The sequence below is a fragment of the Fundulus heteroclitus genome, unplaced genomic scaffold, assembly GCF_011125445.2.
Source record: "Fundulus heteroclitus isolate FHET01 unplaced genomic scaffold, MU-UCD_Fhet_4.1 scaffold_875, whole genome shotgun sequence".
NCBI classification, from domain to species: domain Eukaryota; kingdom Metazoa; phylum Chordata; class Actinopteri; order Cyprinodontiformes; family Fundulidae; genus Fundulus; species Fundulus heteroclitus.
This window is the reverse complement of record NW_023397335.1, coordinates 1-26,625: the sequence shown is the minus strand read 5'-3', so window position 1 is coordinate 26,625 and position 26,625 is coordinate 1. Positions and strand designations below refer to the sequence as shown.

Below are 26,625 nucleotides of genomic sequence, written 5' to 3'. Positions count from 1 at the left end.
CTGAGTTTGAATGATCTATTATTAAATTCTAATAGCAAATTATGATTAATAATATTATTCATATTGAAACATGTTTGTGGGCATAACAGCCATTATTGATTCTCAGGTCTTCATTTCAACACTACTGGTTCCCTGACTGACATCCTTCAGAATTATTTAGCTTTAAGTCAAAAGAAAAATAAAGTTACTTTGGATTCAGATGTTGAAGATCAACCAGTTAATGTTCTAGATATTATATCTCTGTGGAATCACAAGGATCAGTTAGAAACTGGGTTCTTACTCTGAGTCTGAGGGTCCAGGTTCTTCACTGAAGTGTGGAGGTCTTCCTTTGGACCAGTCACTCCTCATAGACGGACAGCTGGATCCTGGAGGTTCTGCTCTCTGTCTGTGGTTCTGACCTCTGAAACACCAACATGTTGTTATTCAGATCACATCAATCAGTGAGAAACTCTGATAAAAACCAGAGCAGAAGCTCTGAACACAAACTGCTGCAGAGAAGCAGAAGCTTTAAAGATCTAGAAACATTCAGACGGTTCTGGTGGACCAAACTGAACATTATCTTAATAACCGGGTTCTACTGGTTTGGATCACATGGGTCCAACCAACACCTGCAGGACAACAGGCTCAGTCACAGTTTAATGGAGCTGATGAGATCAGATTTAGATGAATTATTCTACAAAGTACTTCTATAGTATACACTACTAGTACTACAAAGCCCAGAAAGTTCTGGACACGATCCGATTGATCCCATCTAGTCTGAGAAGGTGGAGAGCAGAGGATCTGGTCCCTGATAGCAGAACTAAAGCTGTTGATCTGGTCTGAGGAGCTGATGTGGCCGTCATTAAAGAACAGAACCCATGAACGGTCCATGAAGCAGAACCTTAAAACCAGAACAAAGCTGAAACCAGTGAGATGCTGAAGATCAACCAGTTAATGTTCTAGATATTATATCTCTGTGGAGTCACATGGATCAGTTAGAAACTGGGTTCTTACTCTGAGTCTAAGGGTCCAGGTTCAGAAGTGAAGTCTGGAGGTTTTCCTCTGGACCGGTCACTCCTGATAGACGGAAAGCTGGATCCTGGAGGTTCTGCTCTGTTCTCCATCTCCTGGACTTCAGTCAGCCTGAGAGAGGAACCAGAACCAGTCAGTTCCCAGTGATTCAGGTCCAGTCAGTGTTCTGTAGAGCAGAAAGCTGGTTCCCATCATGTGTGTAGAGGACCAGAGGAACCTGAGTTCAGCAGGTACCATCTGGGTCTGGATTGTCCTCTCCTTCACTACTTCATGCACCTCCTGATGTCTGCTGGGTGATCTCCTCAGAACCATCTGGAGAAGTTCTGGTTTCTTCAGAAAATGAAGCTAAAACTGAGGGTGAAACCTTTTCAGGTCTGAACTGGAATCCTGTTCCAGGTCTGTAGAAACATCCAGAGTGAATAAAGGAGGGAACATTTCCTCTGAAGTTCTGATGTGTTGGTTCTGAACACAGCGGCCCGCAAAGATGAACAAAGGAACTAAAAGGAAGTAAAACTTTCTGGAAATGACTGTTTTGTCCTTGATCTGAGCAGCTAAATGTCAAGATCTCATCACTGAGGTCTGGTTTGATCACCTATGCCACACACCTGTTTAACTCCGCCCTGTTTTTCATTACAGCTCACCTGTTCCACCTGCTTAGAACAGTATATATTCACTTTCCGAACCAGACAGCATTGCCAGATTATTTTCAAGCCTTAGGTGCGATATTTTCCAGCGTTTATACTTTGTCTGATTTCCTGATCCCGACCAGTTCCGTCTATCGACCACTGAGCCTGCCTGTCCTCTTACATTCTGTCTGCTTGATTGTGTACCGTACCTTGGACCTGTGACCCGACCACGTTTTGGATTATCCTCTGGCACCTCTTCGGATTTCTGACGAACCGGCTCTGACCTTGGACCGCATCCCCGACACCGATTCCGGATTATCCTTTTTTGATCATCCTGCTACTGTTTCCCTCCACGTCTCCGACCATCCGACGACTGCCGACGCACCAGCGTCCGGGACACTCAGGGCGGCCACCGCCGCGCAGCGTAAACAGCCAGCCGGCTGGGATTTTACATCGGACTCCGGAGCAAGTCTGGACATTGAGCTGAGGTTAGTGACCGTCACGTTTCTGAACAATCATCTCCTGATAGACGTGGTCACTAACCTACTGTCTCTGTCCTTAGTTTTCCTGCCGCTGACGTTGGAGTTGATTGCCCCGTTTCAGTTAAATAAACTGTTTATCGGAACTTACTGTTTGTCTGGTTTGAACACTGATTCCATCTAGTTCCGATCCTAACATAATAATCTGGCCCAAAAAAGAAATGGATTCATCACCAGACAAACAGTGGCGCGCCGGCGTAGAAAATTCTATTACTCAGCTTGAGTCTGGTGTGCGGGAGATTCTGGCTCACCTGCGCCGCCAGGATGCGTCCGCCCCCCCACTTCCGCATACGCCGGTTTCAGTCGTGACGTCACAGCCCGTCACACCAGCTTGTCAAGAGCCGCGTCTGTCTCCGCCTGAATTATTTAAGGGGGATCCCGATCAGTGCCGGGCTTTTCTTACGCAATGTGAGATGCACTTTGAATTACAGCCCTCAGCATTCCCGACAGAACGTGCAAGGATCGCCTATGTCATCTCCCAGTTAGCAGGAAAAGCTAAGATCTGGGGAACGTCAGAATGGCAGAATAGCTCCAGCATCTGTTATTCATACCGAGCATTTTCCAGGGAGCTGGTCCGTGTTTTCAGCCCAGTTCTCCCCTGTCGGGAAGCTACTAGGGGTTTGTTTGATCTTAGGCAGGGGGAGAGGTCTGTGGCAGACTATATTATAGATTTTCATCTTCTGGCAGCTGATAGTACTTGGAATGAGGACGCCCAGATGGACGTTTTTATTAGAGGACTTAACGAAAAAATAAAGGATGAATTATCGACCCGTGATTATCCTCAGAGCCTGAAGCAGTTGGAGGATCTGGCTGTTCGCATCGACCTGCGTTTAACGGAGCGTCGAAGAGAGCGCAAGGCGATGACGTCAGCACCTTACCGTTCTGTGTTTCCTGCACCGGCTGTTTTTCCTTCAGCAGCTCGGTTATCGGACCCCGAACCTATGCAGCTAGGGCAAACACGTCTTTCCAGGGAGGAGAGAATGAGACGTCATCAACTCAATCTGTGCCTGTACTGTGGAGGTGAGGGTCACCGTGTTAGATCGTGCCCGTTAAAAGATCAGGTTCAGCAGAGGAGGGGAGGACTCTGCTGAGCCGCACCGGACTCCCCGTCTCCCCAGACTTTTTGTTTCCAGTGACTCTCTTAACTAATTCTAAGACACACAATTTTTTTGCATTCGTGGACTCCGGTGCGGACACTGAATTCATGGACGAGGGATTTGCCAGACGGTTGGGAATTAAGCTGCTCCCATCCCCCGTTGCTCGAAGGGTTGTCGCTTTGGATGGTCATCAAATCAACCACTCCCATCTCATCTCGGAGCCTTTGGAACTTCTGGTCGGAGGTAATCATAGAGAGAAGTTGTCTTTTTTGATTATTGATTCTCCGCAGGTTCCAATAGTGTTAGGGGTTACTTGGTTAAAAAAGCACAATCCCCTGATTGACTGGCAGAAAGTCGAAGTATTAGGCTGGGCCCCCGCATGTTCCAGTTCATGTTTGTTTTCTGCTCAGTTCCAGCAGTTTTCGGATAATGAGGTTCTCAGAGATATGGTCGGGCAGTTTGTGTTTGTTTATCTGGACGACATTCTAATTTATTCTAAAGACTTGGAGACCCACAAGAAACACGTCAGATCAGTACTTCTCCGTCTACTCCAGAATCAGTTATTTGTCAAAGCAGAGAAATGCGAATTTCATGTTTCCACCATGTCATTTCTTGGGTTCATAGTTTCCCCAGACCAGATAGCCATGGATCCTGCTAAGATTCAGGCCGTTAGTGAATGGCCTACCCCTAAGGAGAGGAAACAATTGCAGAGGTTCCTGGGATTTGCTAACTTTTACAGACGCTTCATTAGGAACTATAGCCAGGTAGCATCTCCCCTTCATGTTCTTACCTCTTCTAAGGTCAGGTTCGTCTGGAACGAACAAGCCGATAAGGCTTTTCTCCGGTTAAAACAACTATTTACCTCAGCACCAGTATTGATTTCCCCCGACCCAGAGAGACAGTATATTGTAGAGGTAGATGCTTCCAGTACGGGGGTGGGAGCTATACTTAGTCAAGAGGCGGCTGACGGTCGAATTCATCCATGCGCTTTCTTCTCAAGAAGCCTTTCCAGCGCTGAAAGAAATTACGACGTGGGTGATCGTGAGCTCCTAGCAGTCAAGCTGGCTCTGGAGGAGTGGAGACATTGGCTGGAGGTGGCTAAACTTCCTTTTTTGGTTTGGACCGATCACAAGAACCTGGAGTATCTTAAAACAGCTAAGAGATTGAACTCCAGGCAGGCGAGGTGGGCACTTTTCTTTGGGAGGTTTAACTTTGCACTTTCTTATAGACCCGGGACAAAGAACGTGAAACCTGACGCCCTCTCCAGGATGTTCGAAGCGGACGAGGAGAGTACCAGTGGTGCAGAAGAATATATTCTCCCGGGATCTGTTAGATGTGCAGTTACTATGGTGGGCTTGGAGAGGGAGGTCAGAGACGCCCTCAAGAACCAGCCAGTTCCAGAAACCTGCCCTAAAGACTGCCTGTATGTTCCGGACAATCTGATCAACAAGGTACTGGACTTCTGTCACTGTTCCCGTCTTTTCTGTCATCCTGGTGTCGCTAGGACCATTCGGACCATCCGGTCTCAGTTTTGGTGGCCGACTCTGCGTTCGGACGTTAAGGAGTTTGTGGCAGCTTGCCTGCAGTGCAACCAGGCTAAAGATCCCAGACGACCTCCTTCTGGACTACTTCGTCCTCTGCCTGTACCTTCTCGACCATGGTCGAACATCGCCATGGACTTCATCACGGGTCTTCCTGTCTCAGAAGGTAACTCGGTCATCCTCACAGTCATCGATCGTTTCTCTAAGATGGTTCATCTTGTTCCACTGCCAAAACTTCCCACTGCCAAGGAGATGGGAAACATTCTGGCCAGGGAGGTTTTTCGGCTGCACGGACTCCCGACTGATATAGTGTCAGACAGAGGGCCCCAGTTCGTGGCTCAGTACTGGAAAGAGTTCTGTGCTATGCTGGGTATCTCTGTTAGCTTATCATCGGGTTTTCATCCGCAGACCGATGGCCAGACTGAAAGGGCAAACCAGGAGGTGGAGACCAAGCTGCGCATCATATGTGAATCTGATCCCACGAAGTGGACACACAATTTACCATGGATTGAACATGCCATTAATTCATCACCGTCTAGCACCACTGGTCTCTCTCCGTTCTATATTGTTCATGGTTTTCAGCCGCCGGTGTTCACCATCCAGGAGAGGGACTCTAAAGTGCCATCTGCCCGATTGTCTGCCTTGAGGTGCCAGCGGGCATGGAGAAGGGCCAGGAGAACGATTATCCAGATGTCAGAGAGCCAAACCCGTAATGCCAATCGTCGGAGGATTCCGGCACCCGAGTATCAAGTTGGACAGAAGGTTTGGCTCTCAACGAAGAATCTGCCATTGCGGGTTGACAGTCGGAAGCTGGCACCTCGCTACATCGGTCCTTTTTCCATTTCTAAGGTGGTGAATCCGGTGGCCATTCGCCTTCAGCTCCCTCACACCATGAAGATTCACCCAACGTTTCATGTGTCCCGGGTCAAGCCTGTTCACACCTCAAGATTCGTGCCCACCTCCAGACCCCCTCCACCCACCCGACTGATCGACGGTGACCCTGTGTACACTGTAAGGCGCATCCTTAGGTCCAGGAGGAGGGGCAGAGGCGTGCAGTACTTGGTGGACTGGGAGGGATACGGACCAGAGGAACGTTCCTGGATCCCATCCAGGTTCATCCTGGACAAGACTGTGATTAGGGATTTCCATAAGGAACATCCCGAACAGCCCAAGGGGGCGTCTGGAATCCGCCCTTAAGGGGGGGGTTCTGTCAAGATCTCATCACTGAGGTCTGGTTTGATCACCTATGCCACACACCTGTTTAACTCCGCCCTGTTTTTCATTACAGCTCACCTGTTCCACCTGCTTAGAACAGTATATATTCACTTTCCAAACCAGACAGCATTGCCAGATTATTTTCAAGCCTTAGGTGCGATATTTTCCAGCGTTTATACTTTGTCTGATTTCCTGATCCCGACCAGTTCCGTCTATCGACCACTGAGCCTGCCTGTCCTCTTACATTCTGTCTGCTTGATTGTGTACCGTACCTTGGACCTGTGACCCGACCACGTTTTGGATTATCCTCTGGCACCTCTTCGGATTTCTGACGAACCGGCTCTGACCTTGGACCGCATCCCCGACACCGATTCCGGATTATCCTTTTTTGATCATCCTGCTACTGTTTCCCTCCACGTCTCCGACCATCCGACGACTGCCGACGCACCAGCGTCCGGGACACTCAGGGCGGCCACCGCCGCGCAGCGTAAACAGCCAGCCGGCTGGGATTTTACATCGGACTCCGGAGCAAGTCTGGACATTGAGCTGAGGTTAGTGACCGTCACGTTTCTGAACAATCATCTCCTGATAGACGTGGTCACTAACCTACTGTCTCTGTCCTTAGTTTTCCTGCCGCTGACGTTGGAGTTGATTGCCCCGTTTCAGTTAAATAAACTGTTTATCGGAACTTACTGTTTGTCTGGTTTGAACACTGATTCCATCTAGTTCCGATCCTAACACTAAAAGGATTATCTGCCAACTGAATACGATTTAGCACTTAATATAGGATCAATTCATCTCCATCATCTTATTTCAAGGTCAGTATATCTAATTATCTTATTTTAGGGATGAAAATACTCATTCCATTGGCAGATAATCTGATTTAGCTGCTCAAATCAAGGACAAATACACTAATGTCCAGAAAGTTTTACTTCCTTTTAGTTCTCTTCTGCAGCTTGTAGCTCTTCTCTTGGACCATCCTGCAGGTCATTCTCCAGAAGAACAGCAGAGATGGATTTATCTGATTGAAGATTTTACCATGATGACCTCAATCAGAACCAAGATGTTCCTCTGAAAAAGATTTTATTTAGGAGGAACATCTTGGTGTTTCAGCTCCTTTATGACCAAAGTTATATGCAGGTGACCTGAAGGTTTTCTCTATTTATTTCTTTGGCTGTAGAATCCAAACTGTGCAGTGAGTGTCCTTCTGCCGTTTTGTCCAGGACTTCTTCAACTTTCACTATCTGACAGTTATTCAGTATTTATTGTGTTTCTGACGGAGCAATAACTGTTTAAAGGGCAAAGCAACAAACTTCAGGCAAGTCCTGTCTGCTGAATAAACGGCAATGAGAGGGTTAAAAGTGACGCTGTTACAAACTAGTCTGCATGAACTGCTGAACATTTCTGGCTCGTTTTTACTCCAAAGAAACTTTGATATTTGTCAATTAGGGCAGCGATTTAAAAGTATTAATAAACTATATGAAGCCTAGGCAGAAATTCAACTGAAGAAACTGAATTATTTACATTCATCCAATCAGAGGCTCATCTCCTCCGACGTAAGCCAATCAGCTTTGAACCAGACCTCCACGAAGCCCAATCAGCATCCAGAGTTCATCTTAAAGGTCTTCAAATCACGTCTCAGCCTGCTACCCAGCCAAAGCTCAAGCAGTGGTTGCCCAATGTCTGATTAGAACTGAGATGACCCTGATTCAACTCACCTCCATCCCTTCTCCACCATGGTAGCCAAGCTGCATTTGGCTTTCCCATGGTGCTCCTTCAACCTCGTCCCTATCAGAGTGTAATTCCTCCTGGACTCTGACTGCATTCCCTGTCACATCTCAATGGGTCCGGCAGAAGACCGCCATGTTGAGCCTGGTTCTGCCAGAGGTTTCTTCCCAAAGGGGAGTTTTTCCTCTCCACTGTCGCTTCATGCTTGCTCATCATGGATAGGTTCATGCAAACCTGTATTTATCCAAGCTGGACATCTATCTTTCTGGGTCCCTGAGTGAAGCACTAGTATCAGCTCTCCCAGTCTACTGGATCTCACCAATACAGCTCAAGCAGATCGTCTCACCAACTAGCGTCTATGGACTGAACCAACTTGGCCTATCTCAACTCCACCACCAGTTTCAGGCCTGGGGGGAAACATCCCTGTTCTCATACACCTGCTTATGCATATTAAAGTAAAATTCAACGCTAATGTTTCCTGCCGAGGTCTGAGCGCTAAAGTCTCAAAACAATTGTAGCAATAAAATTCTTCTAATTGTCTTTTTCTTTCCGTGTGAGTTTTTCAGATTGAATTAAAATAGAATTTATGTAAACAAAGACAACAGGCGATAATCAAACAGATGCTAGACAACTGAACACATCTGGATCAAACATGGTGCAGCCGTAGAGAAAACCAGGAAACCAGGAAATACAAGAAACGCCTCTGAAGGAGCAATTGGATCCACAACCAGGAGAAAAAGGAGAGAAAAACTCCAAATGGGCGTATTCTAAAGGACTCTGATTGGTGGCCTGCTGTGATGTCATCAGAGGCTGGTTGTAAAAGAACTAAATAGCAACCATGACATGTTGTTCTGCAGGAGACAAACTGTCTCTAGAGAGATTTTACAGAATGGTGCGGCTGCTGCTGCAAAGAATCAGAGATCAACTGAGAACAAAGTTTGATTTTCAGCTTTTATTCAGCAGCTAAATCACAATCTGCAGACTTCAAAGTTTTCAAAGCAATTTTCCTGATTCAGCTCAATTATTCATCTAGAACAGGATGTGAGTCTTTGACGTCAGCATTAGCTAAGATCATGAGGAAGAAGCAGCAGAGAACCGGTACCAGTTCTACTGAACAACTGGAGCTGCTACATGTGGAGAATGAAAAGTTCCATTTAGTAAAACATCTTTTGGTAAAAATGTTTTTTTTCTGTCAAAGGAACCAACCTGTGGGATGGTCTTCCCACAAATATGAGTCTGACTAGACTTTCCACTCAAAAAGCAAACAATGCTAAAGGCGCTTTTACATCATCTCCCATTTCCTCACGTTCAGTTTTTGTCTGAAGAAAAGAGACAAACGAAGGAAACTGAGCGTTTGTTGGTGCTGATAAGCAGGAAATCAGAGCCTGACCAGCACCACGGTTACATGAAGCAGCAGCTTGGTTCTGAAGGAGAACCAGACTGAGTTCTGTTCCTGGTTATGTTCACAGTCCACAGAGAGAAAACCAGAACAAGTTCACACTCACCCTGATCCAGAGTCTTCTCTCTGTTCTGTTCTGCTGCTAAATGGAGTCAGAACCTGTTTCTCCTGATCTGATACCTGACTGTAACTGACTCACCTGAGACTCCGCCCCCTGTCAAGGTGAGTTTACCTGAGTTTAAACACCTTTCCTTTCAGTTCTTCTCTTTTTATCAGCAGTGAACTACGCTGTAAAACTCTGAGGTCAGGTTGTAACTTGTCCGTTTTTCAGGTTTCTTCTCAGTTTTCAGCTCATTTCCAGTCAACATTTTATTGCATTCAGTAGTTTTGTTCTCTGGAAACATTTTATAGGGTCCTCACCCTTATAGAGTGGTGGTAAGAGACTTTTTCCCCCCACCCCCATCCATAATATTATGTTGCCCCCAAACCAAAAAGCCTAGCTCCTTCACTGGAGGCTGGTTAATTAGTCTCAGCAGCCTGATGGGTTAAAGGTGCAGCTCTATTAATGTCATTTACTGAGGATCAATAAACAGGAAAAGTATTGAATAATCCTGAATAACAAGTGGAACCATTTACAAAAAATATATATACATGTACATCTCCTTGTTTTTGATTGCTACATGGAGCACTTCTCACCAGGCTGGTGGGTAAAAATAGAGAAAAAGAGAAAATAATCTGCAGCAATAAGCTTTAAAGTGCTTGTATTTGCTCTGTGATCCAGGGACCAATTGACTTTTCTAAACTCCTCTATTCACCTTCCAGAGCTGTGCCCTGGGCAGAGCTGCTGTCTATCTGCTTTTTGTTCTCACCTTCTTTTTCCTCCATTTTCTGTTGGTCATTTTACAAAATCTAACAGCTTTCCTACCAGAAGGCAAAGCCAGTAAGATGCTGACAGGTGAGAGCGCATTAATATCAGATAGATAAAGTAGTAAAATGACTGGAGAGTAAACAGAAGCAGATCTAAATAATGATGAGGATGAAATAAGGTGCGTTCAAACATTTTGATGCTGCGTGACGATTAATTAGAAAGAACCAGACTTTGTGTCTGAGCCTCCATCTTTAATCCTCATGTGGCATTATGCCCTGCTGGCCCTGAACGCACCATACAGGTGCCTGAATCTAATTGGTTGTGGTGCTGTCTGTATATAAAGGGCCCTCCCTCACCTGGCAGACATGTCTGTCTTCTGGTTCAGACCTCGGCGTTTGCTGGTGCTGCATGCTAGCTGCATACAAATGCACGCATGAAAGACTGACATTTATCTCAGACCAATTCTTCCTGTGGTAAGAAGCTTCCCACACTCTTAATGTTTGCTTAACTTAGCTTTAGCTCAGCTTTACCTGTGTATCCAGGTGGCCAGTACACTGTTTGATTCCCCTCCCTGCTTGAGGCACTACACAGAGCTCAGGGGTAAGTGAGAAGCTTATTTTCTGTACACATTCAGATTCTATTTTTGACATCTACTTTTGATAGACGCTGCTGTTTGTCCTTGGCTGGCTGTTTGCCAGACTGTTACTCCGAGCTGCCGCTCGCCTGCTACCTTGGGTATCCATCGTCTGCTGACTACCTGTCAACCTGGTTGCCGTAAAGCTGGCTCCTGGCCCTCGTCCACTGTGGCTGATTTGGGCTGGTTTGCGACCAGCTCTACTGATTCTTCTGGTGCTTCTCTGGGTGGCGCGAGCTGTGGTGTGGCCGTGTGCCCCAAGACGGATTCCTAATTATAACTGCTGCTTGAGTTGTTGTGGACTGAACTGTATCATTTAATGCATGTCATTTGAGTGTCTATTTGTATATTTGCCAGGAACAGCCAGCTCGTGGTGTTGGCGGTGGACTTTCCGGGTGGTGGTGCTTTTTGGTTTGGTGCATGATTTTCTTTTATTTTTGTTTGCTGCGTTTCTTTTGTACACCACTACCCTGATTTGGATTGCCACCTAGAGTGAGCCAAACTGTCATTTTACTGTGTGGTTGGTTTTAATGTAGTATGTTTTATCAAACTGAACCCAAAACAATTGTGCAATAAATAAAATTATTGAATTGGGTGAGATTGTCTCAAGCCTCATCTGTAGCGGGCCGGTGTGCCTTAAAGGTGACTTGGAGGAGAATTAATTACAACCGTATAATTGTTAAATTGGTTTTTATTAATTCAAGTTGCCCATTTGTAAAACACTGGTACCGCCACATTTTGGCGTTGTTGACAGGATTTGAGGCTGAGACTCTTTCACTGTTTTTTTTTTTTTTGTTTTTTTTTTATTCTGTGATCTCTATGCTCAAGCAGTATTTTTTTTTATTTTTGTGTGCCAAGGACAAACAGCAGTGGTTCATTTATTTTCTTGAGCTGGTCATTTGTAGTAATGGAGGAAGAGCTACTGGAATTGAAGACCCTGGTTGCTCAATTAAAGGCTGACAACGAGAGACTGCGTGCAGAGCGTTCACCTTCCACATCTAGCTCCAGTGCTGGGCCGTCTTCAGCTCCTGCACCACCCGCTGCCCAAGTAACGGACAGGTTAGTGTTTGTTCCCCGCGATCGTAAGTGTCCTATGTTTAGGGGACGGATGGGGATTAGTGCGAGCGAGTGGGTGGACGAGGTACAGGCGTGTATACGGGCACGAAATTTGTCATTAGCAGATCAGGCCTTCTTTTTGTATGACCATTTAGAAGGCGAGGCTAGGGATGAGATTAAATATCGTTCTAGTCAGGAACGAGGGGATCCAGCTACAATCATTTCTATCCTCAAGGAGCTTTATGGATGTAATGAGTCACATGTTGCATTACAGGAGGCCTTTTTCTCCAGAAAGCAATTAGAGGGGGAAACATTGCAAGAGTTCTCCCTTGCTTTGATGAGCCTAATGGAGAAAGTGAAAGCACAGGCACCTAGGGACATGCCTAATGCTGAAGTTCTCTTGCGTGACCAGTTCATGGAATATGTTCTTGATGGTGCGCTCCGTCGTGCGTTAAAACAGTATGTTCGTCTGAAACCGGCAGCCACACTGCTTGATGTCAGAGGTGAGGCAATGAGGTGGGAATTACAGGGTTTGCCAGCTAGTATGCGAGGCCGGAGTAATTCTCTGCCTTTAGCGCCCAGTTTTCAGTTTGCTGTGCGTGGTGGTTCACCAGTTACTACTAGCCCCACTAACAGAGAAATTGACGAGTTAAAAGAGCTTTTAAAACAGCAACAGGAGCAGCTTAATCGGCTTACTCAAAGCATTACCCTCCTTCAAACTGCACAAGAGCGCAGTCGCTCTCCACGTCACGGTCCTATTATATGTCAACGGTGCCAACAGCCCAGACATATTGCTAGGGAGTGTGGGGGGCCACATGTTGCCGTCCATCAGCCGTCTTTGTCAGGGTCACATCAGGGGGGCCGGCTTTCGGAAAACTAGTGCCCACCGCGTTGCAGAGCCACAGCTCGGGTGGGGCATCCATAGGCTCAACTAATGGTTTGTGTTCAGCAGATGCACCTACATTAATTGCTTCTTGCCCACATATCGAAGTGGACATGGCTGGAGTAAGGGTGCCTTGCCTGGTTGACACGGGTTCAATGGTGTCCACTATTACAGAGAGCTTCTTTATTGAATTCTTTGAGCCCTGGGGTGAAGAGCGTTTGAGAGCTTGCCACTGGCTACAGCTAAAAGCAGCAAACGGTCTCCCTATTCCTTACATCGGCTATTTGGAAGTATCTATTGAACTGTGTGGCAAGTTGATGCCCCACTGTGGGGTGTTGGTGGTGAGAAACCCTCCTGATGGTGGTTCAGCTTCCGTTCCTGGTGTGTTGGGGATGAATGTTATAAATAAGTGTTACCAAGAGCTATTTGGACAGCATGGTAATGCTCTGTTTAATACAACTCCTGTTGTGGCATCTCCCAAACCCTTGGTTAATGCTTTACAGAAATGTCATGCAGCTGAAATGCAGCAGACTCTGAAGCAGCCTAGTAAGGTTAGGGTGCGTGGTGGGAGGGCCTGCCGCATTCCAGGGGGTGTAGTGAAGATTGTGCCTACCACATGCTGTGATAAATACTCAGGCACTACAGTCTTGTTTGAACCATCTGAATCTGGCTTACCAGCGGGTTTGTTAGCATCCCCTGCTTTAGTTCGGGTTATCCGGGGGACTGCTTATGTCCCAGTGGTAAATGTGGGCCACACAGATGTTTTGCTTTACCCTCGCACCACTGTGGGAACTTTAAATAGTGTTGGTGTGGTGAGTCTTCCAGAAGGTGTAACTGAAGTCCCATTATTTGTAAATATGTCTTCCCAAACAGCTGCTGCCCCTGCCTCAGATGGGATCGAGGCAATTGATTTATCATCTTTGCCTGTGGAGGAACAGGGTCGGGTGCGAGCACTGTTGGGTAAATACACTTCTGTGTTTGCAACTAACGATAAGGATTTGGGTTGCACCAACCTCGTTAGCCATGACATTCCACTTCTTGATGACGTGCCCGTTCGGCAACGTTATCGTCGAATTCCTCCATCGGAGTATGAAATTGTGAAGGACCACATAAATCAGCTTTTGGCAGCAAATGTCATTAGGGAAAGCTCCAGCCCCTATGCATCACCAATTGTGCTTGTTCGCAAAAAGGATGGCAGCATTAGGCTCTGTGTTGATTATCGTCAGCTTAACAGCAAGACACGGAAGGACGCTTTTCCACTCCCTCGCATTGAAGAGTCCCTTGATGCTTTGACAGGGGCACGGTGGTTTTCCACTATGGACTTGGCCAGTGGTTACAATCAGGTTCCTGTCACGGCAAGTGATCGCCATAAAACCGCATTTTGTACACCTTTTGGCCTTTTCGAGTGGAATCGCATGCCTTTTGGCCTATGCAATGCCCCGAGCACATTCCAACGCTTGATGCAGCGCATTTTTGGTGACCAGCAATGCCAATCCCTCTTACTGTATTTAGATGACATTGTTGTGTTTTCATCCTCTGTACAGCAACATCTTGAGAGGCTGGATGTGGTGTTGGGACGGCTGCAAAAGGAGGGCCTTAAAGCCAAGCTGAGTAAATGCCGTTTTTTTCAGCAGGAGGTGCACTACCTGGGCCATGTAATTTCTGACAAGGGAGTAGCCACTGATCCAGCTAAAATCGAGGTCGTAGCAAATTGGCCTTTACCCACCACGGCCACTGAGTTGCGTTCCTTTTTGGGATTCGCTAGCTACTACCGCAGGTTTGTAGAAGGTTTTGCTAAGATGGCTGCCCCCTTGCATCGTAGAGCAGCAGAGCTAACTGGTAAAGGGTCTAAAAACAGGGCTGCCCAGATAATTGTTGGAGCCTGGACTGAGGAGTGCCAACAGAGTTTTGAGGCTATAAAAACCAAGCTCACGTCTACTCCAGTCCTTGCTTATGCAGATTTTTCCCTCCCTTTCATTCTAGAGGTGGACGCAAGCAACACTGGGTTGGGAGCGGTCTTGTCACAAGAACAGGATGGGAAGATAAGACCCATTGCTTTTGCCAGCCGCGGGTTAAGACCTAACGAGCGAAATATGTCAAATTACAGCTCAATGAAATTGGAGCTGTTGGGCCTTAAATGGGCAATGACAGAAAAATTTAGAGACTACCTTTTGGGCCACAGGTGTATTGTCTACACAGACAATAATCCTCTGAGCCATTTGGACTCAGCTAAGCTTGGAGCAGCGTTGGGCAGCCCAGCTTGCTTCCTTTAACTTCGAGTTAAGATATAGGTCTGCTAAGTATAAACAAAAAGCCGACGCTTTATCTCGCTGGCCTTGGCCGGCTCCCCCTGAAGTGACTTCTTTGGTTTCAGGTACTCTTGTACCTCAGCCATTACAGCAAGCTGTGCAGAGTGAGCAAACGCAAGCCACCCAGTCCTCTATAACTGTCTTTCCCTCTATTGCCCCCGGTGATCTCCATGTCCTTCAGCAGGCTGATCCGGTCCTTCAGGAAGTTCTTTCCTTTTGGAAAAGAAAAGAGCGGCCAAATCGTACCGAGCGGCAAGGGCTTTCACGATCTGCCCTTGCATTGCTCAGCCAGTGGGATCACCTGACTGAGTTGGAGGGTCTAATGTATCGGCGGGTGTATCGACCAGATGGCGGTGGGGTAGTATACCAACTCCTCCTGCCGCAGGCCCTAACCAAGGACATCCTGACTCAGGTCCATCAGGAGCATGGACACCAGGGAGTGGATCGGACTTTAGCTGTGCTACGGTCTCGCTGCTATTGGCCAGGTATGTCACGAGAGGTAACAGACTGGTGTAAAACCTGTGAGCGGTGCCAGGTGGCCAAGGATAGTCAGCCACCTGCTCGTGGCTTCTTGGGGCATTTGCTTGCATCAAAACCAAATGAAATTTTGGCAATGGATTTTACTTTGTTAGAGCCAACTCCATCTGGGCTAGAAAATGTACTGGTACTGACTGACGTTTTTTCTAAATATACATTAGCTGTCCCAACTAGGGATCAGCGCGCTTCTACTGTAGCGCACGTCCTGGTCACTGAATGGTTTGCAAAATTTGGAGTACCAGCACGCATCCATTCAGACCAGGGCCGCAACTTTGAAAGCACTTTGATCCAACAGCTTTGCAGTCTGTACGGCATTATTAAATCTCGTACCACACCTTACCATCCAGCTGGTAATGGGCAATGTGAACGTTTTAACAGGACGCTTCACAATCTGTTGAGAACTTTGCCCACATCCCGGAAACGAGACTGGACTGCTTGTTTGCCCCAGTTGCTTTATGCATATAACACCACCCCTCATCAATCAACTGGTGAGTCACCATTTTTCTTGATATTTGGTCAAGAACCACGTCTTCCAGTTGATTTCTTGCTGGGAAGAGTTCAAAACCCAGTTGCCGGAACTGTTCATGAGTGGGTCAAAGAACACCAGACCCGCCTACAAATCGCATTTGAGGGTGCTAGAGAGAAACTGAGGACTTCTGCAGGACGCAGAAAAGCTAATCATGATAAAAGCATCAAAGAAGCTCCACTTAAGGAGGGCCAGCTTGTGTTACTCCGAAATCTGGAGAGTAAAGGTCGTCAGAAAACTCAGGATTTGTGGAGTTCAGTGAAACATATAGTTATCCAAGTGAGGGTGGGGTAGTGTACTCAGTGGCACCTGTTCATGACCAGACTAGGGTACGAAGGGTACATCGCTCTTTGTTAAAGATTCTGATTGATGCGGAAGCACCTACTCCAGTTTCAGTGGAAGTTGCGTCTCCTGAACATTATTCCATTTCAGAAGGAGAGCTGTCATTTGAGGGTGATTTGTTCTTGAAGCCATGGCCTCGGGAGCAGGTAACATCTGCCCCACCTGTTGCTGTGGCCTCTGGTGCTGTTCCTAGGGCTTCAGGACCTACTGTGGCTCCTTCTGGCGTGACCACAAATCAACCTACCTCATTACCAGTTGTACCAGTTGCAGAGCCTGGTCCCAGCGAGGTGTCGGTGCGTAAATCGGTACGATCAACTGCTGGCCAGCATCATAATCTCCATCATCTTCCAAGGCCAGCACTGAGAGAAACTCCATCATCTAGTACCATATCTGCTGTATTTCGACCTTGGTGTTAAGTTAGACCATCGTCGGGACGTCGATGCAGTTTGGGGGAGTGGAATGTGGCAGTATGCCCTGCTGGCCCTGAACGCACCATACAGGTGCCTGAATCTAATTGGTTGTGGTGCTGTCTGTATATAAAGGGCCCTCCCTCACCTGGCAGACATGTCTGTCTTCTGGTTCAGACCTCGGCGTTTGCTGGTGCTGCATGCTAGCTGCATACAAATGCACGCATGAAAGACTGACATTTATCTCAGACCAATTCTTCCTGTGGTAAGAAGCTTCCCACACTCTTAATGTTTGCTTAACTTAGCTTTAGCTCAGCTTTACCTGTGTATCCAGGTGGCCAGTACACTGTTTGATTCCCCTCCCTGCTTGAGGCACTACACAGAGCTCAGGGGTAAGTGAGAAGCTTATTTTCTGTACACATTCAGATTCTATTTTTGACATCTACTTTTGATAGACGCTGCTGTTTGTCCTTGGCTGGCTGTTTGCCAGACTGTTACTCCGAGCTGCCGCTCGCCTGCTACCTTGGGTATCCATCGTCTGCTGACTACCTGTCAACCTGGTTGCCGTAAAGCTGGCTCCTGGCCCTCGTCCACTGTGGCTGATTTGGGCTGGTTTGCGACCAGCTCTACTGATTCTTCTGGTGCTTCTCTGGGTGGCGCGAGCTGTGGTGTGGCCGTGTGCCCCAAGACGGATTCCTAATTATAACTGCTGCTTGAGTTGTTGTGGACTGAACTGTATCATTTAATGCATGTCATTTGAGTGTCTATTTGTATATTTGCCAGGAACAGCCAGCTCGTGGTGTTGGCGGTGGACTTTCCGGGTGGTGGTGCTTTTTGGTTTGGTGCATGATTTTCTTTTATTTTTGTTTGCTGCGTTTCTTTTGTACGCCACTACCCTGATTTGGACTGCCACCTAGAGTGAGCCAAACTGTCATTTTACTGTGTGATTGGTTTTAATGTAGTATGTTTTATCAAACTGAACCCAAAACAATTGTGCAATAAATAAAATTATTGAATTGGGTGAGATTGTCTCAAGCCTCATCTGTAGCGGGCCGATGTGCCTTAAAGGTGACTTGGAGGAGAATTAATTACAACCGTATAATTGTTAAATTGGTTTTTATTAATTCAAGTTGCCCATTTGTAAAACACTGGTACCGCCACACTCATATCTGGAACTTTGGATCAGAACTATGACTTCCTCTTTATAATTAGATTTATTATTAACTTTAATATTATAGCTGCTCAGCTTTGTCCTCCTGGTTCTGATCACGTTCCTCCATCTTGTGGCTTTATTCAGTCTGAGAGGAAACGGGAAGTGACTGTGAGCTCACAGCTAAAGAATCTGAACAAACGGGTCGGTCCAAGATTCTCACTGAGAGAACAAAGGTTTAACTTCCTAGTTCAACTGTCAGAGAATAAAAACATCTTCTGTTTCCTGAGAAGATGTGAATAATTAAAGCTGAAGCAGAACCAGACTGGGTTCTGGTACTGGTTCCGTTTACAGAGAGAAAACCAGGAGAAGTTAAGCCACCCTGATCCAGGTTCTTCTCTTTGCTCTGATCTAAACTGACTGCAGTCTGAACCTGACTGGACCTGCTTCTCCTGATCTCATCACACCTGACTCCTCTGAGGCTCCGCCCCTTCTCACAGAACAGGTGAGTCTACCTGTGTGGAACAAGGTTTAGATTCCTTTCTGCTCATCTCTGCATTGACAGCAAACTGGCCCTAAATGACTGCCCAGTGCTGCAGTCAGTAGCTCTGTTAGCTTGCAGCAAGAAGATCCTGGGTTCAACACCTGGGTTTACCTGGAAGAACCCAGGTGTTCTCTCTGGGAGCTCTGGCTTCCTCACACAGTCCAGAAACATGATTGTTAGGTTAAATGGTGACTCTAAGTTACCCTTAGGTGTGTGAGGAGGAGACGGGATCTGAGTGTCTGATTACAGGGAAATAATTGACTGGTTTTAGTCTATGTTCCTTTTCTTTATTCAGGATCATGAAGAGTTGTCTCCGGTGGGAGACAACATTCTTCAACAAAGGTGATTTACACCCCAATAGGATTTTTTTAACAGGGGAAATCACCTTTCAGTGTTGCCACAGCTCCTTAACAAGGAACTCGTTGCTGATGAATAGAGGGACATCTGATAAAATCACCCTGGTAGCGGCTGCGTGAGCGGAGACACCTGGAGGAACGAGCCATTCACCGAGATGCCTTATTCCATTAACAGGTGCGCCTGCTCCACCTTCCAGCTTTTTTGTTTTTTTTGGACAGAAGACCTATGAACCTATAGGTCTGTTTAAAATACAATGACTAAAAATAAATAAATAGAATGAGATTCAATACTTTATTGTCATATAGACTTTAATGCACGCAACCAGGGTCTGTAACACAGACATCACCAGTTCTCAGGTGAATATATGCGCTATTAATTAAACTTCACACTAACACTTATGCTAGGTGAAAGATTGCTAATGAAAAGGCTCCATCCATGTTTAGCTGGACTCTAATCTTTCTTTCTACGCTGTAAAACATTCAGTCCTGGTTCTACGGGGATCATTTCTCCCTGAAATCATCTGCAAGTGTTCAGCAAATGTTCCCACAGTCAGCTTCACTTCTCCCAGCTTGGAGTCCCAGAAAAGATTGATTTCATGTGTGATTTCTGGGAATCTTCTGCTGATGTTTTTGCTGAAAGCCAAAGTGGAAGAAGATCCCAGTCAGAGCTGCAGGTCCAGTAAAGTTCTGCTCAGCAGACTGGTCAGCAGCTCAGCTCAGTCTGCTGAGGATCTGGAGATGTTGAGGCTCTCAGCAGCTTTAGGTGAGTCTGATTCCAGGAGATCTCTCCAAAGTGTCTCCAAGTGTCCTGTCCTCCTGAGATGTTTCAGAGCAGCATCCTAACAGCACAGCTGAGGAAACGTGTTGCTTGACTGCTGCTGCTGCTCTCACTTCTTCTTCTTCTTCTTCGTGTGGGAGGAGTGTGAGTGAAGGAGCGGAAGAGAGAGTGCGTGAGAAAACTCTGTTTGAGTGGTTTCTCTTACTTTTTTCTGTCCTTTTTCACTGGGTGAGTGTAAATATTGTGTATATAGTTGTTTTACTTTGGTTGTTAAGGTTTTTTGGTGGGTTTTGTGGGGTTTGGTGGCCGTCGGGTTTTGCCTGAAACTTCTAAACAGACTAATTGGCATTTTAGACTGTATCTGGTTAGCAGAACTAATCCAGCGTGCAGCCATGACTGGTTCTGAATGAAGGATTTATCTGGGAGCTGCTCTCCCCCTTTGCCTCCTGCTTCGTACTTTCACCACTGGTTAAGACCAAAAAAAATCATGACTTTGATTGTTCTTACTGCTGCTCTGTTAACTGGATCATCCATGCATTTAAATTTTAGTTGTAGTTCTCTTAGCCTTGCGCATGTGCTCAGTTACGCACTCTATTTGCACCATACACTGTTGCCAATTATGACACTATTTTCTCTCTGTGAAGTATTTGATAGAGTGCAGGTCAGAGAATCTGGGCGCTGTTCATAGGGGAAACTAGAAACGTGGTTACAAACACATGCAGTGTTATTGAGGAAAACTAAAATAACTGCGCTCATTCTGTGTGTAGGTGACTGAACTTCTCTCTCAGAGAAGCAAACCGTTTTTTTCCCCCAAAGTAAAATCACAAAAAAAGTAACGTAACGTGAATTGGATAAGGAATTTTAATCTGATTACTAGTTTGTAAAAAGTAACGGGTTTTTGATCTTCATTAAAAAAGTAGAAACAATAGAGTAACGCCCTACTAAGTAAGGCGTTGCTGGCATCATTCTCCATCGCTGCTCTTGAATCGACCCGACCTTTTCCAAACACAGTTAAATCAAACACAATTACAATAAACAATTTTCCAACAATTTTAAAACCAATAAACGACCCCCTCTTTTGTCATCAGCACCTCACCATTCACCTCATCATCATCATCATCTTCCCATTCATCTCACAGAACTTTGGTAAGCCTTCGCTGCACTTCTCTTCTATTGCTTATCTTGCTGTTCTCTGTTCTTAGTTATCAATTCAAGTTTCTCTGCTTTCTGGGCATACAGACGCACTGGCCTCGACCTCGGCTATTTTTGGGGGGAACATCCCTATTCTCATACACCTGCTTATGCATATTGAAGTATAATTCAGCGTGAATGTTTCCTGCCATGGTCTGAGTGCCAAAGTCTTAAAATATTGCATCAATAACTTCTTCTAATTGTCTCTTCTTTCCGTGTGAGTTTTTCGGATTGAAATAACTGCGCTCATTCTTAGTCTGTCATCATGGTCCCAAAGGCAGCTGCAATATGCCGCAGCGCTGCGCACCGATGGCAGGACGCTATGTGGAGAAATGCAGGCAGATGGAAAGAATAGCAATGAGCTTCTCTGTTCATGTGAACATCTTTAAAATAATAGAAGAAAAATGGAGGCAGGACCTGTGGCAGACTGGACAGGTTATGGTTTCATTTTCTGAACGCAGTCTCAGTCAGAAACGGCTCCACATGATCTCTGCAGAGACCCAGGAAACTGTTTTAATGGAGAACTTCTGCTGTTTGACCTTTTCCTTTATTAAATACATTGGTATTATAAAAATAAAAGAAAACGACTGTTTTGTCAACAACATTTCAACAAAGCAGAAGAAAAACTCTGAGTTTAATAAGAAAATATTCCAGCTGCCAAATCCAATGAACAAAGGCAGTGAAAAGCCATTTTTCTCCTTATTCTAGCGGTTGGTGGATCAGTGACGGTCCTCATGTCAGACCAACAGCCTCCGTGGACTAAAGAGCTCCTCTGGTCTCCAAAGTCCAACCAGCGTCTTCATCTGCTCTTCATCCACAAACTGCTGCCTGACAGCCTGGAGCTGAACAAAGATCACCACAGCTGCTGCTTTGCCTCAGAAGGAAAGAAGGGAAGATTCTGAGCAGATGTGGACTTGGTAATAGTTCACAGCTTCATAGTCACTTCCCACATCAGTTCATAGGCCACATAGTTGCATACTTGAAGAAGTGCGACAGAGGCCTTGATGGTAGCAACATGTTTGTGAGGATGATGAAGATGGAGAAGAAGATCTGCTGTCACATGCTGAGGCTCCAAACTAACTGAAGGGAGAAAATATTGTCATATTTCTGCTGTCATTAGTCCTCATACCTCTAAGTTATGTTTCTGATAGAGGAACAAACTGATTTCTGCATTCAAAGATGTTCAGTGTTGGGATGCAGAGTTTCTTTGACATAATCTGGATTTTGTTCCAGTTATAATAGCTTGACTGACGACCTCTGTTTTCTCCATTGATCAGGACTGTAGCAACTTCAAAGCTGCAAATTTACTCTGATCCAGAACCAGCAAAGCAAACGTGACGTAACTGGTGGATCTGGAGCTGCTGCCAACATGAAATACCATTAATGTTGTTGAACTGGTGGCGAAAGGTGTGTTAATTAATCTGAGCAGAAGTCATTACCTGTGGTTAAAGATGGAAAACCCTCAGATGCTGTCCAGAAATGCTGAATTCTCAGTTATTTTCATATTTTCCATGTATTTATCAGTTTTTTCTTCTTGAAACAGGCTGCAAGATCCAGAATGTGTCATCACTGAGCTGCTGAAAAAATGTCAGGACAAAAACATTGATCTGCATTTCATAGACGACGCTGCGTGGGAAGTTTTCTCACAGATGCATGTGAGCATCTTCCTGAATGTTTGACTCAATATTTCTGTTCATATTAAGAACTCACTGTATTGTGTTGATAGAAAACCAGAGAAGCTCTTCCTAAAGGTTTTCTCCATGGCTGTAGCGGCATTTCTTGTTTTGGGACATAAACTGCGGGCTCAGCTTATTTTTTTATTTGCTGGGACTAAAACTATTTAGCCAAATTGTAGCAGATGTTTCATCCTAGGTACATACCTGCACATGAAGAAATTATTCACTCCATTCTTTGTGCCATATGGGAGTTAGGTCCATTTTGACCTTTTGTCCCTGGCTCTCGCCGATTGGGAGCAACAGGAAAACATCTGGAATCGGTTATTTACTAGGACTGTTCCAAGATATGTCAAGTAGTGGAAATAATCGCTCTGTTGTTGTAATTTTCGTGATAAACACTTCCCAGAATTTAAGCCCTGTTGCCAATTGACGTCAATAGCGTGTAGCGCACACACACCAATGGAGACACACAGACACTTGTGTTTAACGCACACACATTATGTTCCTTTAAAATGACGACCATTGTATTTGAATGTCAGAATTCGCTCCGGAAACCCGTTTGTACGTTTCTAGGCATAATAAAGACGAATTCTCGTTGTTAAGACAAAGGAACGCCATTTTCTCTGAGTCTTTCTTTCTTTTTATAAGGTTAATAGTTAAGTAATTCTCCCACAAAATTGGTGAACCCCGGACGTGATAGGAAAAAAAAAAAGGGAGTTTTGCCTTCCCGGACAGACGGCTTGGGTTCCCCCGCGCGGACCTGGCCCCTCCGCGCCGGGTGGAGGAGAGAGGACAGAGGTGAGTGAAAATAAATTTTTACTGCTCTGTCTTCTGCTCTCTCTGCTTGTTAGCGATGAATCTGCCGCCTGTGTAATTGGAATTGGGAAGAGCGTTGTTTGTGATTGATTGACAGACGGGAGTGGTCGTTCCTTTGGCTTGACATCTATTTGGTATTTTTCTACGTAGAAAAATAAGTTGTCTAAACATCAAAAGATTTGGAATGATATTTGCTTCCTCCACAGTTGGGCACACATGACAACTTAAAGAAGTGATTGGTTACTCCCAGCCGCTTTTATCGGATGTCCCGTCAAATATGACGTTAGAAGCGACGGCGTATAAGAAATTAATCGGACCAGTACGGGTCTTTGCTGAAGTTTTTCTAATATACATAACTTTTTAGAATCAAAGAGATAATTTCTGAAAGAATTGATCTTATAAATGTTCGGTTGGTCGGAGTCTTTAGGGCGCGGCCCTGTTAATGTAAGCGCTTGAAAAAGAATAAGGCAGTTCTCGGATCATTCCATGCGTGGAACTCCGATGAAAATGTGGCCTTAACAGAGTTGACTGCAGTCTGTTTTTGGTTGAGTACTCCAGGTTTAGGCAAACGAGGTTAAAGCCTCCTATCAAATTTGAAGCAAAGAGGCCTTGCTGGTGCACGTGAAGTATAAATGTTTATTTTTAACTTTTTTTTTTGCTCTGGGTCCCATAAAAAACCTGATTTAAATTTTCTGTGCGCACAGTTAAAATCCAGGAACATTGAACATTTGGACCTTTAAGAAAAACAATAAGTCTCCCGGGAGAGTGAGAGTGAAAGGAAAACGTGAGAATGTGGGAATGTTGAAAGGTGATGATTAAGAATGTGTGATTGTTGTTGACGTCTACGTGTGATTATAAAGGATGAGAGCTTTATTGGATGACTAAAACGCATGGATGAGTGAAAATGCATGGTTGCTTTTGTTTTGTTTTTGTTTTTTTGTATTCAAGTCCCACTGTTAGAGGTAAAGTGTCTAGGTTGATGAGCTAAAAAGTGCTTGGAAACTTTTATTGTTGTAAGGAAATCTTGGTGGACCAAGGTGTGTATACTTTTTGAAGCTGTTATGTTGTTAAGATGTGGGTGCAGGTATTTAAACTTTGTATTTGTAAGACTGTTTGTTTGGGGAAGGAGACGGCTCCGTCTGCCTTTTTGCCTGTCAGTGGGGCAGAACCACTGGCAGGCTGAGTTATTTTTAGCCTGTTAGTTAAAGACTGCCAAGTAGCTCTCTCCCCCGCCCGAAGGAAAATCTTGCACACACACACTAAGTTCTCCTCAGGCAGAGGAACCACACATACAGCTCTACGCAGGCAAGGAGAGCCACACACACAATGCTTTTCACTCCCTCCTCCCGGAGCGTTGCCCCTCCTCTCCCTCTCTCCCCCCGCCCGAGGAGAGACAAAAAGGACCTCTGAAAAAACAAAAAGTAAAAAGATTTTAGTCTCGCTTTCGCGAGAGAAATTAACCCCGTATTGCATCTCAATTTTTTTTTGTTTTTCTTAATGTGGACTAACGAAATGTGGACGATTTGTTAATCTGCGGAAACACACTAAATGACTGTCATCAGGACTCAATCAAAGTTCTGCAAAGATTAGCAGAGGGAGGACACAAGGTCTCCAAACAAAAACTACAGTACTGTCAACCACAGGTAGATTACCTAGGAAGACAAATACCTCAAGGAAGAGTTAGCATTTCACCTTCTCAACTGGAAGGTTTACCAAAGCTCCAAGTCCACGGACAGTCAGCGAAATGATGACATTGTTGGGAATGACAGGTTTCAATGCAGACTGGATTGAAAACTATGCAGGAAAACAGCATCGTTTAGAGAACTCCTAAAAGAAGCAGGAAACCAGTTGTTTAAAGCAGTGTTAAAATGGACAACTGAAGCTAAAATAGCTTTTGAGACACTAAAACAACACTACGATAAATAATTTTACCTGTATGTAGCCAACAGAAAAACATGTACGCGTCAATGTACTAATGCAAGAAACCTCACCCCAACCAACTTGTCAGTGAGAGCCTGCGTCTGCTCCGCTGTCCCTGACCAAGAAAAAAAAAAAAAAAAAAAAAGAAAAAAACTTAAGTTGAAATGTAACAGTATCTTACAAAAACCTTAACCTTTGTTACCTCCTTGGCAACCCCTACCGTTTGCCAAATTAAACTCGCCTTGTCCAAAGACATTAACCCATTAATAGCCCTACTGTCGTCGGTTCACTGGATCGATCATTGATTTTGAGGTTGAGTTGAAGCCTACTTAGTATGGATGTTTAATTGGACGTGTGATGTGATGAATGAGGTTATTTGAATATGTGAAATGCATGTGACAAGGTATTAACATTGCATGTTCGGCTTTAAGCATTAACAGCTGTTTCAATCGTAATGCAGAGCAACTCGCTGTGTGAAAGCAGACACACACACACACACACACGCGCATGCTTTAAATAAACTGCTGACAAGCAACTAGAAACGTAAAACTGTTTATAGCAATTAATAGAATAAATGCCGGCAAGATTATCTAAAATATACAAAAGTTTGTGTTTGTCTAAGTGTTGTCTAAATGTTGTGTACGTCTAAGTGTTGTTTAGGGGTATTTTTGTGTAAATGTTTAATCTATGTTGCGAAGGCGGTTTACTGACAGTTGTCTGACTTTGTTTGTGCTATCGCAGTATGTTTTAATAATAATGTTGATAAGCATTATTAACGCAATGACATAATGGATCAACGAGAAATTTATTAGTGTAAACAAAGGTCATAAGTTTTAGCTGTCCACAATGCCTGATGTCTCAGTATTCACAAAAGTCCGGACTGAAGTGAATATTGGCGAATTGCCTTAAGATTATGCATTGGATTGTACTAAATTTTAGGAATACTGGGGTCTCAGTCAGGCGGGAACTCAATGTGAGGTTTATTAAAAAGAATATCATCCATAAGCCTTCGTCAGTATCAGGAGTATGGGTGGAGAAAGAAAAGAGAAGGAAAAAGAGGAAAACCATTAATGATGTCTGTGTATTATGTGATAATGATGTCTTAAGATCTATGATCATTACAATTTTGGTATACTTAAGGTAACATATTGAGTAATGGGTATTAAATGAAAGTGTGAATATTAGAACTTTGCGGGTTATGAAAAAACTTTGGAAGTGGTTGTGTCTCTCCACTCCTAATACCAGGATTGACACATTGCCAGGAGCTGCAGAGCTCTGAGAGGAGAGCAGCAGAGAGGAGAGGAGAGCAGCAGAAGGGGGAGAGCCCCGACTGCACAACAGGGGCGACCCTAGAAAAAAACAGGGCCCCAACATATTTGACGTCTGTCGAATCACTATGAGTCAATAAACCATAAAATTAAAGAATATGGGAAATCTGGATAATTAAAAACAACTTAAACAGGGAAACTGAAAAGG

The 26,625-nt window shown here is 45.0% G+C and overlaps 3 long non-coding RNA genes across 5 annotated transcripts; 1 reads left to right on the top strand and 2 right to left on the bottom strand.

Moving 5' to 3' along the window:
* Positions 1-286: 286 nt before the first annotated feature.
* LOC118562345 lies at positions 287-9,406 on the bottom strand. 3 transcript variants are annotated; one of them, XR_004930578.1, is made up of 3 exons: positions 9,263-9,406; positions 994-1,122; positions 287-400 (listed from the first exon to the last, which is right to left on the bottom strand). It is a non-coding gene; the product is annotated as an uncharacterized LOC118562345 (long non-coding RNA). The 3 variants fall into 3 exon arrangements; XR_004930577.1 differs by lacking the exon at positions 9,263-9,406 and adding an exon at positions 1,229-1,409; XR_004930579.1 differs by lacking the exon at positions 9,263-9,406 and adding an exon at positions 1,246-1,409.
* Positions 9,407-16,926: 7,520 nt separating this feature from the next.
* Positions 16,927-17,739, top strand: LOC118562346. Its single transcript, XR_004930580.1, has 2 exons — positions 16,927-17,110; positions 17,174-17,739. It is a non-coding gene; the product is annotated as an uncharacterized LOC118562346 (long non-coding RNA).
* Positions 17,740-23,876: 6,137 nt separating this feature from the next.
* On the bottom strand, positions 23,877-25,226 carry LOC118562344. Its single transcript, XR_004930576.1, has 2 exons — positions 25,162-25,226; positions 23,877-25,056 (listed from the first exon to the last, which is right to left on the bottom strand). It is a non-coding gene; the product is annotated as an uncharacterized LOC118562344 (long non-coding RNA).
* Positions 25,227-26,625: the final 1,399 nt, after the last annotated feature.